The sequence below is a fragment of the Frieseomelitta varia genome, unplaced genomic scaffold, assembly GCF_011392965.1.
Source record: "Frieseomelitta varia isolate USP_RPSP 00005682 unplaced genomic scaffold, Fvar_1.2 scaffold_617, whole genome shotgun sequence".
NCBI lineage: Eukaryota > Metazoa > Arthropoda > Insecta > Hymenoptera > Apidae > Frieseomelitta > Frieseomelitta varia.
In genome coordinates, this window is record NW_025110387.1 from 33,019 (window position 1) to 49,527 (window position 16,509).

Genomic DNA, 16,509 nt, shown 5'->3' on the forward strand with positions numbered 1-16,509 from the left:
ATTCATGCCAAATTCCATCGAAATCAGAATGTACAAGACGATACTTCCGTTCACTTTCTCTCGTTCCGTAAAGCTTTCCAATTGCGCGCGTTCTCAAAGCAGAGCTAACGATGCACTAACAATGCACAGTGCATTTTAAAATACGCATCAAAGATACTACAAACTTTCAAAATTGTTCCGTATTTAACGTTCGATCCACGTTGGTTGTAATTTAAATAACTATCAACACAACGATCACGCGAATCCGATCGAGCATAACAAGACCACCAAGAAGGCTATTGGTTTATGCTACAGAGCGGCGCTCGGGTCGATTGAAATCGCCATTGGGAAAAAACCTCGAGCTTGCCATCGAAATTGAGATTCAACCGGCAACTGCCTCCTCCTCGAGCAACTTCTTAATCAGGCCTACGGTGGGTAGGTATATCTTGGGAACGATGTTGTGATAGCCGTTAAATCGATTATCTCTTCGTCCGGGCGTGTTGCTCGTTTTAGCGGTCGCGCCACTCCGCCGTGACACTAATGACGTTAAAACGGATGCGCTGATCGATGGATACGATCGTTAAAGCCTTCGATTCGGCGGCATGTAGCCCGGCCTAATTAAAGAATAACGACGGTAGTCGCCGAACCAGGCTCTCGATCGTTCTTCAAATACGACCGAGGCCGAAACGACACGTCAGATTATCTCTCTCTCTCTCTCTCTCTCTCTCTCTCTCTCTCTCTCTCTCTCTTTCCTTCTCCCTATCGTGGAGTGTGTTCCCTTTTCTCTCGCTCCGCGAGCGCGCATTCTGTCTGCTCGTTAGTTCCGGCTAATTTGAATCGTGTGCACCGACTCGTCTCTCCTGCGCGTTACTCCATCTTCGAACTGTCCTCCGATTTTTTCGTTCTCCCGTCACCAGCCGAGACGATCTCTCGACGATCGTTGATCCTTGATTTACATCGCACTCCACCCACGGAGAGAAAAAAAAAAGTCTTTTTTCGAGTGGAGTGAAGTCGTTGAAACATTCATGACGAGTCTCGTGGCTACAGACAGGGAAAGTTGCTCGACCGAGGACGGTGACGTTCGAGCGAGAACGAACGATCGTTCGTTATCTTCTCGGGAGTCTTCGTAATTATCAGTTTCGACGCGAGGAACATCTGGATATTGGTGTCACGGTAATTTCTAGTAACAAGTCTAAGCGAAATTTATTTACAAACATTCCCAAATAAACTTTTAAAAATTTCCCTCTTGAACTTTCTGCCCTACGTGATTCACAGAATCGATCATCGTTCAAATTTAGAGTTTATATCTTCTCAGAGATTCCTTTTTCTTCCGAGAGTGAAGTCCTTTTCCAATTAAGTATGTACGAGGTGGAAAGAAACGTTTGTCCGTGGCTATTATATGTGAATTCTACACCTGCCGCGAAATTGACCTTGACCTTGAATTGCAAGGTTAAAAATTTCTTTACACTGTATTCTACTCATCATGAAGATAAAACTTTTCCAAAGAACCTAACAGTTCTCTTGAAAAATGGCAAAAGAGTTTCTTAATCATTTAACATTGCAGACGCGTGAGTCCTAACAGCAACTTTATGGTTATAAACGCGTGAATGTCTATATTACGTAATTGTCATATTAGATTTCATTAACATTTGATTTATCACAGTTGTGGCATCAGTGTGAGTCTAAATAATTAAACAATAAAACTAATTGTTAACATTATTCGAAAATATAAACATTACATCCACGCGTCCAGAATATAAAGTCGCTGTTAGAACGCACGCGTCGGCAGTGTTAAATGATTAAAGAATGAATTTTTTACTCTTTTTCAAGAAAACTACTAGATTGCAAAAATGTTGTATATAAATTATTTAATAATAAATAATAAATTATTTAATATATATAAATAACTTACTATAATAATATTATTATTATATATTAAATAATTATATTAAATATTATTATTATATATTATATTACTTACTAATATAATAATAACATTATTATTATTATTAAAATATATTATTATATTGTTAATATTATTATTAATATTGGAAAAATTTTACCTACATGACGAGCAGAATGCAAAAGGAAATAACAAACTTTTGATCTTGAGATTTACAGTCGAGATCAGTTTTGCGACAGATTCTTTACATGTATTTCCATCAAATAGAAGACGTAGAACTCATCCACGATAGCATCTACGGACAAACTCTTCTCTCCATCCTGTATTCCCTGAGTGAGCGCAATAGGTAAATCTCAAACCATGAGTCATCAGTCTCAGCCAGTTTTGCGTTCGAGGAAACCCATTTGTACCAAGATGGCGCTGGGCTTTAGAGCCGGATGGATTATTGTTCGAAGCAGGGATCCTCGGTCGATCGGTCCTGGTCATCATTCTCTAATCTCTAAGCTCCGTACACACGGAGGATAACATCTGTATTTGGTCGCGTCGTCCATTCAGCTGCGAGATTAACGTGGTATGCACACACTTGTTATCGCGCTATCGCGCCCGTGACGATCAGATAGAAGCGCCGAGGGACGCCCGATACAAATTGCACGTCTTAACCGCGAGACCAGTTACCCTTTTCCTCGTTACGCCCGTATTACGTTCATATTGTACGTATGATCGTAACGACGCTCCAGCTGCGTTACGAGGAAACGTTTCTTCGATCCTGACTCTTTCTCTCTCTGTCTCTCTCTCTCTCTCTCTCTCTCTCTCTCTCTCTCTCTTTTGTCCGCTCTCGAGGATCGATCGTCTCACGGGTGTTTTCAGCTCGATCGTGGCTGTCGCGATTATTGAATAGCGGTAGCTGAATATTCTTGCTTGCACGTAGTCAAAAGCTGCTTGTATGAAAGAAATACACTGTGTTTTGAAAACTACAAAACATCCAATTTTTATCAAATTTTATATAAAATACATTCAATTTTTATCAAATTTTATATAAAATACACTGAAATCTGTGTTTATAACATTACATGATAAATTGCATTGAGTCCATACGAAGTACATCAAAAGTACAATACTCGTCGTAATTTTTAATTTGTTTCATTTAAGTTCCATTGTTTAATTTAAACAACAGTTTGATCTAAATTAATTTTAGTAAACCATCATTGTGCAATATCATTCATAAAAAGTTGATGTTTAAAACGGAGAATAAATTTTAGATGCTACAAAAATTCGATAAGTTCTATTATTTAGTCTACAGTTTGGTCTGAATCAATCTTCTTCAGCAAACTATTATTATTATTATTATATCTTTATACACACAGATATATATATATATCTTTTAAAGTTTTTCAAAAATTGATGTTTAGTTTCAAAGGTGATGACAGTTTTAAAAACTGACATTTAAAAGAAAGATGACAATAAAAATATTCTACACGCCATTTCGTCATATTAAAACTTAAGAATAAATAAAGTTGACAATAAAACGTCCTAACTTATTTTTAAATTGAGGAAAACACCACGGTTATCGAAACATGTATGAAAATTTCAACGTTTTAATGCTTTTAATCTGTAATCGATTTTTATAGCTCTCGCTCGTAAACTATTATCGAAACCGTTTGTTTGGATACGCGCGATTTTGTTCATCGTTCTCGCATCGGATGCCGGGATAAAAACTGATCGGAATTCACGATCTCAGCCCCGTGGATATTTTGCATTTATATTAAGCCAAAATCGCCGAAACGCCGATCATTTTGATGCCGATCGTTTTTATACCGTCGTTTTTATTCGTACGTATCCTTCTGGCGAAAAACGGATCGTCATTATGTGCGATGCTTTCTTTCTTTTTTTCTTTTTTTTTTCCGCCTGCAACCACCGACGAAACGATATCGAAATGCAGTTTTAACGCAGGATGAAGTTTCTCTGAGAGAGAACTGAAGAACAGCACATTACTTCTGTAACCAACGATTCGAAGATAAGTTCAAAATTGAAGAAAAAGATCCTACGTCACGAATATTACGGGAACACGTTTTAATGAGGAATTTCAATTGTATCAGTGTCAACCTATTAACATTCAAGCTAAAAATATTTCCACATCTTTAATTTTTTAATTTTTAAATTCACCGTTTCACGTCACTTTAGAATTTTTGAATTCACCATTTCACGTCATTTTAGAATTTTCAAATTTACCATTTTACGTCACCATCTCCCGTCGATTCGTACAATTTATGCTCCCTCCTCCCAGCAGATCGATAAACCAACCAAACCAATTTATCCACGAGCATCAAAACCTTTCGAATTCAAGGAGCTTCCTTCGCGAAGGTTGCCACCCGGTGCAAATTTACCATTTCGCATCATCATCGCCCATTTATTCCCTAATTCATATCATTCGACTTCCCAGCTTTTCAGCGAATCGATAAACCAAACGTGCCTATTTGCACGCACACACACACACACACACACACGTACAGTCGCGCAAGCACAGGTGAATTCGGTATCCGTTCTGGTCTGTGAGAAAATCCGCTAGAGCGGCATGGATCGTAAGGGGAAAAGCCATCGTTCACTACGCGAGAAGCACCGTGCAACTTGCCGCAACATCCAATTCGTCAACATCGCGTTGCTCCTCGAGACCTGTGGCAAACTAATTGGCCCATTTTTCTCGTCAACCCGTCTCCCACGCTCGGCGAGAGAATCGAGAGCTCGCGCCCGGGCCCGGGCCAATGCTCATTCGCCAATTGCCCGGGACGAGAGATCGTTTCTGTTGATCCCGTTCGTCCAACGATCTCTGCGATCGTTGTTTAAACATCTCATAGCCCCGGCCACGTAAGAGATGCATTGTCTGCCTTGCAGTTAGGGAATCTGGCGCGCGTCCAGTTTGCACGACCTATCGAACTGGAAACGCCTGGAGGAATCGAAAGGCTGGCTGGCTGGGCTGGCTGGCTGGCTGGCTGGCCGGCGGATTCGATGGATATTAAATGAACGGCTGTCGGGGCAACGAACGGTACGAATGAGGGTTGCAATGGGGTAAGCGGGTTGGAACTGAACGCAGCTGGAGAGAAGGAGATTGCCAGAGAGACAGAGAGAAAGAGAGCGAAGATGAAAGATGAATTTGGAGAATTTTTCGTGGAGCAATTAACAGGACAGGGTAGGCTCTTTTCTGCTCTTAATTATTGAAACGACACGAATCAGGGGGAGAATGAGATAATTATCGAGACGAATTAGGGGAGGAGGAAGATTGATAGAAACAAAAGATAAAAGAGAGATTATTTTGAATCCTTTCGACATGGATACAACGAGAAGAAGAAAAGGAATATCAAATATTAAACGAATTATAGAAATATAATCGATTGTAATTGTTGTGTAGAAACACAGCACAAAGAATTGAAAGAATTATAGAAATTTTGATAGTTATGTAAGTTTCACACGTGAAAATTCAACGCAAGGCCTCTCTAGTTTTATATCTTTACAATTTGTTTCTTATAATAATTATTGCAATTATTGCAATACAGTTAGATAATTATTATAACTGTTACGACACAAATTAGGTGGAACGACACAACGGGGAACTGGTGGAAAATATCAACGAGCCACAGTTTGTCGGGAGGTGACAGGCCGGTGCAAATGAAATTCCCAAGTGAGGAAACTCTGTATCAGCAATAGGAAATTACGAAAAAGTAACGAGTAACCAGCGAAGGAAGCGTAGGGAAGGAAGGTCGGCCGAGAAGGAAGAAAAACGAGGGGCCGCGTCACGAGAAACGAGCGGCGAGAAATAAAGCGGACAAACATTAACGAAGATAGATGAAGGAGACGAAAAATAGAACGCATGGCCACGAGACGGAGCTGGAACTAGTGCAAACTGGGGAAAGGACACCCTATTGATGGAACAACTGGAGTCACAGAGGAAGATAGAAGAAAAAAAGAAGAGCATAGTGATAATAATAGTGATAATAAGAAGGAAATTTAAGGAGCAAAAAATAGGGGTGGAAAGTAGGATTGCAGATTGTAAATTAGTCTCTGATAAGAATTTGATTTCAACGCCTCCACCCTATAAATTTTTCGAAGCCTCTCCTACAAAATAACTCAAAGTCCTCGATTGTTCGAAATTACAGTAGAACTTGTTCCCACTGAATTTCAATCAACATTCGTTTAAAATGCCAGAACTGCCAAAGTGATCAAAATGACCAACTTTTTTTAAATTTCTGCTAGACATTTCTGCAAGCGTGAAACAATGTGTTTTCAAAGAGTTAAATAATTTTTCATAAAATCTATAAACAAAAGCTTGTACATTCCCGTTGTATTGGAAAGTTTGTCCATTTTATTTAAACGTCTCTGATGGAAATTTTATGCTTTTATCGTCGGCAGTTCTAGCGTTAAATCCATCTATTCGAGAGTGAACGAAAAATACTGAACAATGGATATGGGGAGAATGGATATGGACTTTATGAAATATTTGTCTCTCTAAAAAAGTCCTGATATAACCCACAGAATTCCACGTGCCACGAAAACGACAGACGTACGCGAGGAGAAGAAGATCGGTTCGATCTCTATGAAAGAGAGGAAAAACGCAGGAGAGGAAGAAGAAGGAGCCGAGTCTTTGTACGGGCCAGTTGCAGTTTCATTTCGTCGGCGATTGCTAGTCGCTTATCGTGTGTTTATCTTACGGCGCATTGTTATTTCACCTCCGGCCGAACCGGAGGAAGAAAGGAACGAGGATAATTGAACCGTATCCTATCGCGGATTCCCGTTATCCCTTCGTCGCGCTCTCGCCAGAGAGCATTGCACCATGGGACTCGACCATGCAGATTCCACCCCTTCCATCGAAGCGACTTCATCCTCCCCTACAGTCCCATTTCGTTATTCGCATGCCAACTCGCCGCATTGTTCGCCCGGGAAGCGAATTAAAAAATGCGTTTCCCGTACGAAGAATGATTACACACGCAGGATTATACGCGTCCTACGCATTGTATCCTTTCTTCAGATACGTGGTTACACATGTACGTAGGTCGCGTGGGTGCGACGATGAGTGGATTCAAATCGCTAAGACGAGGTACAGCCCGAGGGTTTGACCGTTCAATTGCTACGTTGTTTCACGTTAATCAAAATTTCCGACTACGTTAGATGGTTTTTCTTTTTTTTTTTAGGAATGATTTTCCAAGGTTTGTGGAGTTTGTAAAGTAGGAACTGGTATTTTTCGTATATTTCAAGTGACAAAATGTACGAACTGAGTTTAAAGGAATTTCATCAACTTTGACATCGACTGGATAGTTAGACCATTTCACGAGGTACGTTTGATATTTGTATCTTTCTTTCGCAAGGGATGCTTTTATTCACACACAGAGCCAGAGCCACCCTTTGCAAACGTAACCTACTTAAGATCGCGCTTTATCGATCCGGTCCGGCATCAGATAACGACACCTGCCACCGTGATATTTCCGTGTACCCACTGTCGTACGCCAGCGACGTGGATGACAAATGAGATAATAGCGGCAACGATGCTTGACGTTATTCATCTTACTCTTGACCCGTACATCTAACAGCCAATCCTTTATATTCCATTAAAGTCCCCTCTCCACTGTTTTAATTAAAACAAAACGAAAGTTTCGCGTGATTCACGCCAATCAGAATTTTGATCGCTAATTTTATGAAAAAATCTTTACTCTAAAATTTAAAATGGCCCCTTCATTTACTTTTGATATCAATATCAAACTATTCGTTGTCAAATTTATTCAGTAAAAACTGAGAACTCGTTTAATTCATACTAGTCAGACGATTTCTCTGTGTAATATCTATGTGGCGAGTTTTATGAAAGAATCGCCACTGCAAAACTTAAAATGATTTCTTCATAAACCTGTTAAACCTATATTTAATATTAAACCTATTTTTATTATCAAATTTTATTATTTCAGTAAAAATTGAAATTTATGTAATTCACGCCCAATCAGATGATCACGTGTAACGTTTATACAATGAAAATGAAAGAATCTTTACTTAAAAATTTAAAATGATTTCTTCACCTGCTCTTAATATCAATATTGTTTGTTCCTTACCAAATTTACTCAGCAAAAATCAGAAACACGTTCCTCGGCCAATCAGATCGTTAATTTCATAAAATAAAATTTACGAAGATGAAAAAATCTTCACTCCAAAAGGAAAAAAAAAAAATGAAATTTACGAAAGAATCTGTACTCCAAAATGATTCCTTTCAGTATCAATACCGTGAAACTGATTCGGTAAAAATTAAAAGCACTTTCGAAAGACCGTTATTCTTCGCGGGAGGGGGAAATAATTTCCCTTTCGGCTGGACAACTGGCGACACGATACAAACGAGCGGGCATTTTCGGTAAAACGGTGGCAAAGCGTGAGCAAAGAATCCCGCCGAGGCAAGAGAGAACGAGACTCGAGCAAGAGACGACGCCGGTCTCACGTAAATCCAGCGTTGGCCTGTTTCATCCTTTTCATATTTACCGCGACTGGCTCGACATAAATATCACTCTTGCTGACCGTTTCTGCGGCCGAGATGTACGATATTGCTGGTACCAGCAGCGAGACCGTAGTGCGTGACCCGGGTCCGGAATCGTCCTAAACGACGTCACTTCCAATCGCAGCTGCCATCCACTATCTATCTTCGTAGCCGCAGCGACGTCGCTGATCGCCGCGCGGCATTATGCAAACATTATGCGTCGCTGAAATGGCACGAGACTTATTAATTATTAATATCGCCGGGGCTAACGCGTCTGCTCCACGCGATTTTAACAAGAAACGTCGGGCCAATTAAATCAGGCCTCGGGCCCGATTGACGCGTTCCGACGTGAAACAGTTGCACGAGAGCGTGATTGGATCGTGAAAAGTAGATAGAGCTAGATTAGATCGCGAGTGATTGTAAATTGTAGTAGCAGGTCGCTATGACATTTTTATTTTATATAAAATTGTCCAATGGATTCGACAATTTTGAACAAAGTAAAAATTTTTAATTTTTTATTTCATTATTATTTGATAAAGATAATAAAAGTAAGATAAAAATTGATATAAACAATATAATTATCTCCTCCTGGTTTATTAGGAATTGATCGTAAAATAGAATAAGCAACAAGAAAATATTATTCTGGTTTAATATGTGACGGAGTAATTAGTGGATGAAGTGGATGGAGTAATTGTCCAATGGATTTGACAATTTTGTACAAAGAAAAAGTTTTAAATTTTTTATTTCATTATTATTTGATAAAGATAATAAAAGTAAGATAAAAATTGATATAAACGATATAATTATCTCCTCCTGGTTTATTAGGAATTGATCGTAAAATAGAATAAGCAACAAGAAAATATTATTCTGGTTTAATATGTGACGGAGTAATTAGTGGATGAAGTGGATGGAGTAATTGTCCAATGGATTTGACAATTTTGTACAAAGTAAAAGTTTTAAATTTTTTATTTCATTATTATTTGATAAAGATAATAAAAGTAAGATAAAAATTGATATAAATGATATAATTATCTCCTCCTGGTTTATTAGGAATTGATCGTAAAATAGAATAAGCAACAAGAAAATATTATTCTGGTTTAATATGTGACGGAGTAATTAGTGGATGAAGTGGATGGAGTAATTGTCCAATGGATTTGACAATTTTGTACAAAGTAAAAGTTTTAAATTTTTTATTTCATTATTATTTGATAAAGATAATAAAAGTAAGATAAAAATTGATATAAANTACAAGCCGAACAGAAAAGGAAACAAAATCAAAAAAAAAAAAAAAAAAAAAAAAAAAAAAAAAAAAAAAAAAAAAAAAAAAAAAAAAAAAAATAAAAACAAAAACAAAAATAAATAGAAAAACATAAAAAACCGATAGTGTACTCGTCAAAATGACAATTTCATCCACGCGAAATTCAAACGCGAATTCGTCAGTTCAATTCTTGAAAATAGTTCCATTAAAAAGTGACCCGTCGAAAAGGATCTCATTTATCTAAATGATGTTAACGAATGGCGACAGATGGCGACCGTCCGGTTGCGTGGTTAAACAAGGCGTGAGTAACAGGACGAATCGGCAATTTATCACGAGGAAGAAAGGGAGGGGCTCGGAGAAGGATCCGAAAAGGATGTTTGATTAATATTCGGATTAATTTCTGCCGTCTAATCCGTTGGCCAGTGGGTGATTAATAACGCGCCCCGTGAAAACCGGAATCCCGCCTCGAGAGATGGAAAAGCGAGACAAAAGGGGGTGAAGAAGAATCCCGTTAACGAGCCTGCCATAACGAATTAATTGCCGCCACCCTTCGAATTACTCGGCCCGTTTCCTTCGATCGTGCCGGATTCGGATCTCGGATATTTCCTCGAAACTGAAAACGCATAAATTCAGAAAAAGATGCTTCTTGCATGCGTGCATCCAGCAGAAATACGGTGGATAATAAATAATTGTCTACGACGTTTAGCGTAGGACAATTTCTAACGGTTGCTAAACTGCGCGGACAAAAGTGATTTATAATATACGCATTCGCGACCGAACGTCGATTCAGCAGTTCAACTGAATACTTTTAACAAATTTAAATGTTCGTTAACTGAGTAGTACAGTAGTTCCATTATTTCAAAATTGATAGATTGATCGATTAGCTGCCGATGACTGAATACAATTTTCATTTGTCTAAAAAATATATGAACATTCGATAAATAATTGAACAATAATACTGCAATTGTTCAAACTATAATAATATCGCTGAATATAGTAGCTGAATGACGAGAATCACATTTCTCCGCGAAATTTGAGACACCTTCAGACACGTTTAAGAAAAAAATGTCGAACCGATTAAAAATAGTCAACAGAACGCAGATACTTTCGTTTTCACCGCTGTGCTTGTCTATTACTCGCTAATTAACTCGGCGGCCCGTCTACCACCGTGCCAGATGTTTCTGCGCCGTGAAAATAATCGCGAAACTATGCGACCGAAGCGTCGGCGCACGTACGTGATCCGCAGTTCGTTGTTGCGCCGGGCTTTAATTAATTGGTTTCGCCGGTAATTGCTACGCTATTCTAACAATAAGTGCCGAAAGTTACTGTGGACATAGTTCGAGTTTAACGCGCGAGGGAAGCGAAGATGGCTTTTGGTTGGCGGGTTGGAAAAAGTTGCTGGTAAATTGTGGATTATTACACAGGCATTATGTCTAGACGCAACGTTACGCGTATAAAAATTTGCTGATTAAATAGAGGGAGCAATAAATAAGGTAAATGAGCTTGGAATATTTTCATTTTATAGCACACGATGTTGTTCGTGAATGATTTCACTCGTACGCTTTTTAATTTCGTTGCTTTGTTCAATTATGTATAATGTACAGAGATTCACGAAATAGATTTTTATGTTCACAGCGTGTGTTGTAGGAAGGAAATGTTAAAAATATATTGACAAAAATTGAATCTTTTTATTACTAACATTCTTTCCTTTTTCCCCCAAGCATCAAAGTACGAAATATTAAATATAGCTCGAGTTTCAAAACTTTCAACTTCCATTTAAATCCGCATACTTTCTTAAAAAAAAAAGAAAAAAAGAGCGATTTAAAATCATCAACGGACGAATCCTTTCCTACATAAAATTCTCCATTACTGTCTCGCGAAACTCTTTGCCCCATTCGTGCTATAATACATTGAATAAGATTCTTCCTCGAAGCGGGAAGAGCCGAAAGTATCTCAAAGAGCTGAAACTTGAATTCTCGGCTACGAAACAAGCCTTTTCAAATTCTTTCTTTCTTTTTTTGTTTTTCTTTAAACCTTCGAAAGTATGCCACAACGTTTGCAGTTGCTCGTTCGTTATCGTGTCGCGCGTTAAAAAAAAAAAAAAAAAAAGAAAAAGACGCGAGATACACGAACACTCGTGAGGAGTATAAAGAGAAACGGCTGTGCGTGTTATTCGCGTGGCAAAACGAAGCGTTAAACGTTAAAGGAGTCACGTGTTAACACGCACAGCTCTTAATTAACGCAGGCAGTTAAAAACGCGGCGACGAGGGATGACCAAGATTAACTCGCGCCTCTCGTCCGTGTATTTTCGCGGTTTCCCTATTCTCCGCCGCGTACGGGACCCGGCATGCGTTCTCTTAAACGTCTAACGAGACATTTATATTGACCGAGACGATCCTTAATTAACTATCTTCTTGCAGCATTGGGAGACCAATCGACAACGAGGTAACAGATTCTTTGACAGAGTGTCGTAAAGTGTCTTCCTTTTCAAATATTGTACAATTTGCGTAATTACGAAAAAAAAAAAAAAGGAATAATACATAGACACTGTGCGCGAAATCAAATTGAAAACTAAAGTTAGAATATAAACTAACGTTATTATGTTTCGTGCAACTAAAAATTCAGTGACTGGTAATCTTGAAGACCAAGGACTTATCGAATCTTAGCGAATAGTAAGTTTTTGTAGATTAGATGAAGACTAATTGATCAAACGAAAAGCATTCCATTGTTACTTCGTATTTTTCCCTATTCGTTTCTTTCATTTTCATTTCGCGAGAGTAACTTTCTCACGTTCCAGAAAATTTATCTTTCTAATTCAATTTTCTCCCAATTGGAAAACTTCAGAAACCGAGTTACTTGAATTATCGATGGTAAAAAAAAAAAAAAAATGGTATCGTACAATCTCATCACGATGAGGGTATCGCGTAGTCCAGATCATGATCAAGTCGCACAAATGACCTTTGACTGCAAAAGCGTCGAGAGACGTTCCATCGACATAGATGGCGCTTAAATGACGACTTCATTGAGCAACGGTTGCATTGCAGTTGCATCAACGCGCTCAACGATATCACGATGAGATCACGATCGTCAAAGTGTTGTGTCCGTATTTAAAGAATCACGCTACCCGTTACGTCGGCAGCAATCGAATCGCTTTTTTTTCTTTTGAAACACAGTCGACGACGGCTCGACAGACTGTCGCGTTTCTTTCATTGCGACATTCGTCCGACGAAATTCCTTAATTAACCGATCGATCCGACGAAAATGCTAATACAGCCGAGGACGAGTTGAAACGAACCAACCGAGCAAAAAGATCGGAGGTTTGATTAATCAAGACGACGAGAGTTGATCCTGTGTTTAATCGAGCGATAATTCTTTAGTCGAATTTGAAGTTTCCTGTCGAAAGGAAGAGACGATTCGAAAAATATTTATTGTGTTTACTATATACTATGAACTTAGAAAATTTTAGAAAGAACTTTCCTAAGTGTTACAGATGATCATCTCTGTTAGAATGTTTTTGATTTTCGTGGACGAAGATTGGAATTATATAAAATGTATGGCTAAGTTCCAATATACTTATAATTTTACAATTCCATAATTTTTCGATTGATTTATTATTACTTACTTCAATGTGGTCCCGATACCATAAAAATTGATAAAAAAAGCCTCGCGTCACGTGTCACTTGGACTTAAATTCCTTTAACACTCACCTGAAACAGAAACGACAAGAATTGATGAATGTGATCATTATAAATACTGGTGGCAAATTTAAATTTATCACGGATATTAATTACAAGTATACATATTATTGCATATTGGACAATTGCAACTAAAAGAATTCTACTAAAAAATCTCTCTCTCTCTCTCTCTTTCTTTTTCTGCTTTAGTTTACAAGAATTCACTCTGAAATTTTTGAATCTTTAAATTTTAAATACTCCCAGACATCAGAAATACTTGGTCTTTAACACAAATTTTCAAAACTAAATATTTATTTCTACTTGAAGAAGGAGAAGCAAGTGATGAAAAAGGGAAAAAGAAGGTGATGAATAAAAAAAGAGGGAAAATTGACAAAGATATGAGGAGGAGTGGCTGATAAAAGAAGGAAGAGGAGTATAAAGTATGACAAAAAAAAGAGGAATGATAAAGAAGAAGAAGAAGACGAAGAAGAAGAAAAGGAAGAGGAAGAAGAAGAAAAAGAGGAAGAATCGGCAGAGAATTAGTGTTGCTGCGCAGACACTACACGCCAATCCACCAAAGAGACTTAGATCGAGGTGAAAGAGAGAGAGAGAGAGAGAGTTCCGGAAGCCAGCCACAGTATGCAGCGAGTCGACCAAACGTGAGCGAATTTCCGGATGGGAAATCCGCGTGGTTAGAATCATGCAATTTAAGCGTGCTGCTGGCCGGTCGGTTCGTTGCGGTCGTAGGAAAAAGAAAACCACGGGGAAGACGGTCGGACGGTGAATTAGGGGCGCGAAAATAAAGCCGGGGAATAAAACGCGCGCGTCGTGTGTATGTGTGCACATATCGACGAGCAGCAAAAAACGAACCGCCGTAAAAGAATAGGAGGAAGCGATAGGAAAAGAGATTAACGGGGAACGACGCGAATGTAAATTTGTCCAGATAGAAATTAACGATAAACGAACCGAAACTGCGAAAGTACGAGTTATTCCGTTCGTGCATTAAAAATAATTCTTCAACCACCGCGCGCCGTTTTTAAAAATGTTTGCACGATTTAACACGCGGTTTTTGTTGGATAAAATGTGAAACCTCGAAGGGACGACGTTTCATGTATACTCTTGTGAAAAGAAAAAGTTAAGTTTACAACATATTGAGATTCGAAAAGAGGCAATGAATTGAGAAGTAAAGAAATGTTATATTTACGAACAGTATTGTTCTTTTTTTCTTTTTTAAAGCGCTGGAACTCTCATCAATTGTACTTCAAAATCATTGTTTCCTCGGAATAGTGTACGAAATTTCGTTCGTCCGATACAACTTTTAAACTCCACTGAAGGTGCAGGAAATTAGAAAAGACTAAAAAGAAAAGAAAAGAAAAGGAATAGAAGACAAAAGAGTAAAGAACATCATTGAGAAAAAATAGAAACAGAGAGAATAATGAGGTCCAAGAGAAGGGAGGGGAATAAAAAGAAACGGTCGAACGGAAACTGCCACGACGAGGAGTAATCATCGCGGTGGCTACAAACGAGATAAACTTTCACGATTTTTCCTCTCGTTGCGGCTGCCGCATGGCCGTGAATATAAACAGGTTTCCCCGAGCGAATTTCCCGCGGTCGGTCCTGCACTGGCAACCATAGAAAATCTACGACAATTCAGACGTGCCTCTATGTATCCGAGAGAAACGAGCAACGGCCGGGTCGCGAAAGCGAGAATCGTGTGGAAAAATGGCGGTGAAAAAGGAAGGAAGGGCGAAAAGGAAGGTCGAGGCCGGGAAAGGGAGAAAAGTATCGAAGCGATGTCTCGCGCTCGTTGCCGCTCAATTCCGCGTGAAAACGCTTTTCCGCGGCTGATACACGCGGCGCGGGCCATTGTGTGTCGGCGAGAAATGCGAATGCACGCGCCCAGTTGCCTACCAGCAGCGTGAACGCGATTTCGCGTTATGACAATCGAACAACGACGGTTACGACAAGGAGTACCTAACGAGGAAAAGGATAAAAAGAAGGGGAAAAAGAAAGACCAAATTTGATAAAGATACATAAAAGAATTTTATCCGCGAAAATTGAATTTACTCTTTCATTCTTTTTTTCGATGTTTCGTCTGCTGTTGGAAATGTAAATTTAACGTTCGAAAACAATTGAGAGAATTGTTTCTTTCACGAGGAGAATTGCTTGAATGAATTATTCTGAATGATACCGAAGAGTGACGAAATTTCGATATTTGTCTGAAGGAACGAAGGAAGCAACGGTAGTATATTACATGTATGATTCAACAAGATGTCTAAAAAGCATCAGAAGAATTATTTAAAACACGTCATTTCGAAAGACACTGTAACGTGAAGGAATTTCCGTTGTTTGTCTGGCGAAACAACGGAAACGACAGCGAAGAACAATAGTACATGAAACGTATGTTTTGACGAGATGATGGCACGATGTCAAACGCGAAGCCGCGTAATAATCTCGTTTCGAGACTAATCTCGGCCAACTTCACCGAGAGGGAAACTTTCCACTACCCTCCTCGAAGATAACGCCTAAGTTGGCGGATTATTTATTCCGTGGAAGCCGAACGCTGCGAGCATCACGCGCCAAACACTTTGTTGCTCCGTCGCGTTTCACCAGCCACTCGAAAACTGCCATAACAGGCAAGTCGTTTGTGCAACTTCTCGACTTATCGAAGGGACTAGCGGAACGAGAAGATAGCGGGAATTGCCATTATCGCGCCACCGGTAAGGATTTCACGAAGAAATTAAGGATGGCTGCTTCTCAGTCGTCTCTCGTCGAGGCAGCAACGAGTCCCATCATCGACATTCGAGTGGAAATTTCGATATCTAATTGATCAAATTTGTAACATACCGTACAATTTTATTTATTTACAAGTGTCATAGATGATCGAAAAATTTATTATATAGAAGGTTTATTTATTTATCATATTTATTAAAACAAAGTGATTATCTTCACTTGCTTGGGTCCACAGAATTTTACAGTTAATACGATAGATAAATAAGTTAAATTCTCGTTAACTTATACATAGAAATACAAGTACATTGTACATCACAAAATCATTATAAAGGAATTAACTTACTCCTTCGTAATGATTTTATTATATACGTTATGTATATAACAATATTTAAATATATAAATACGTTATATATATGATAATATTTATATATCAATAGAACAATTTACCTATTGTGTTAACTAT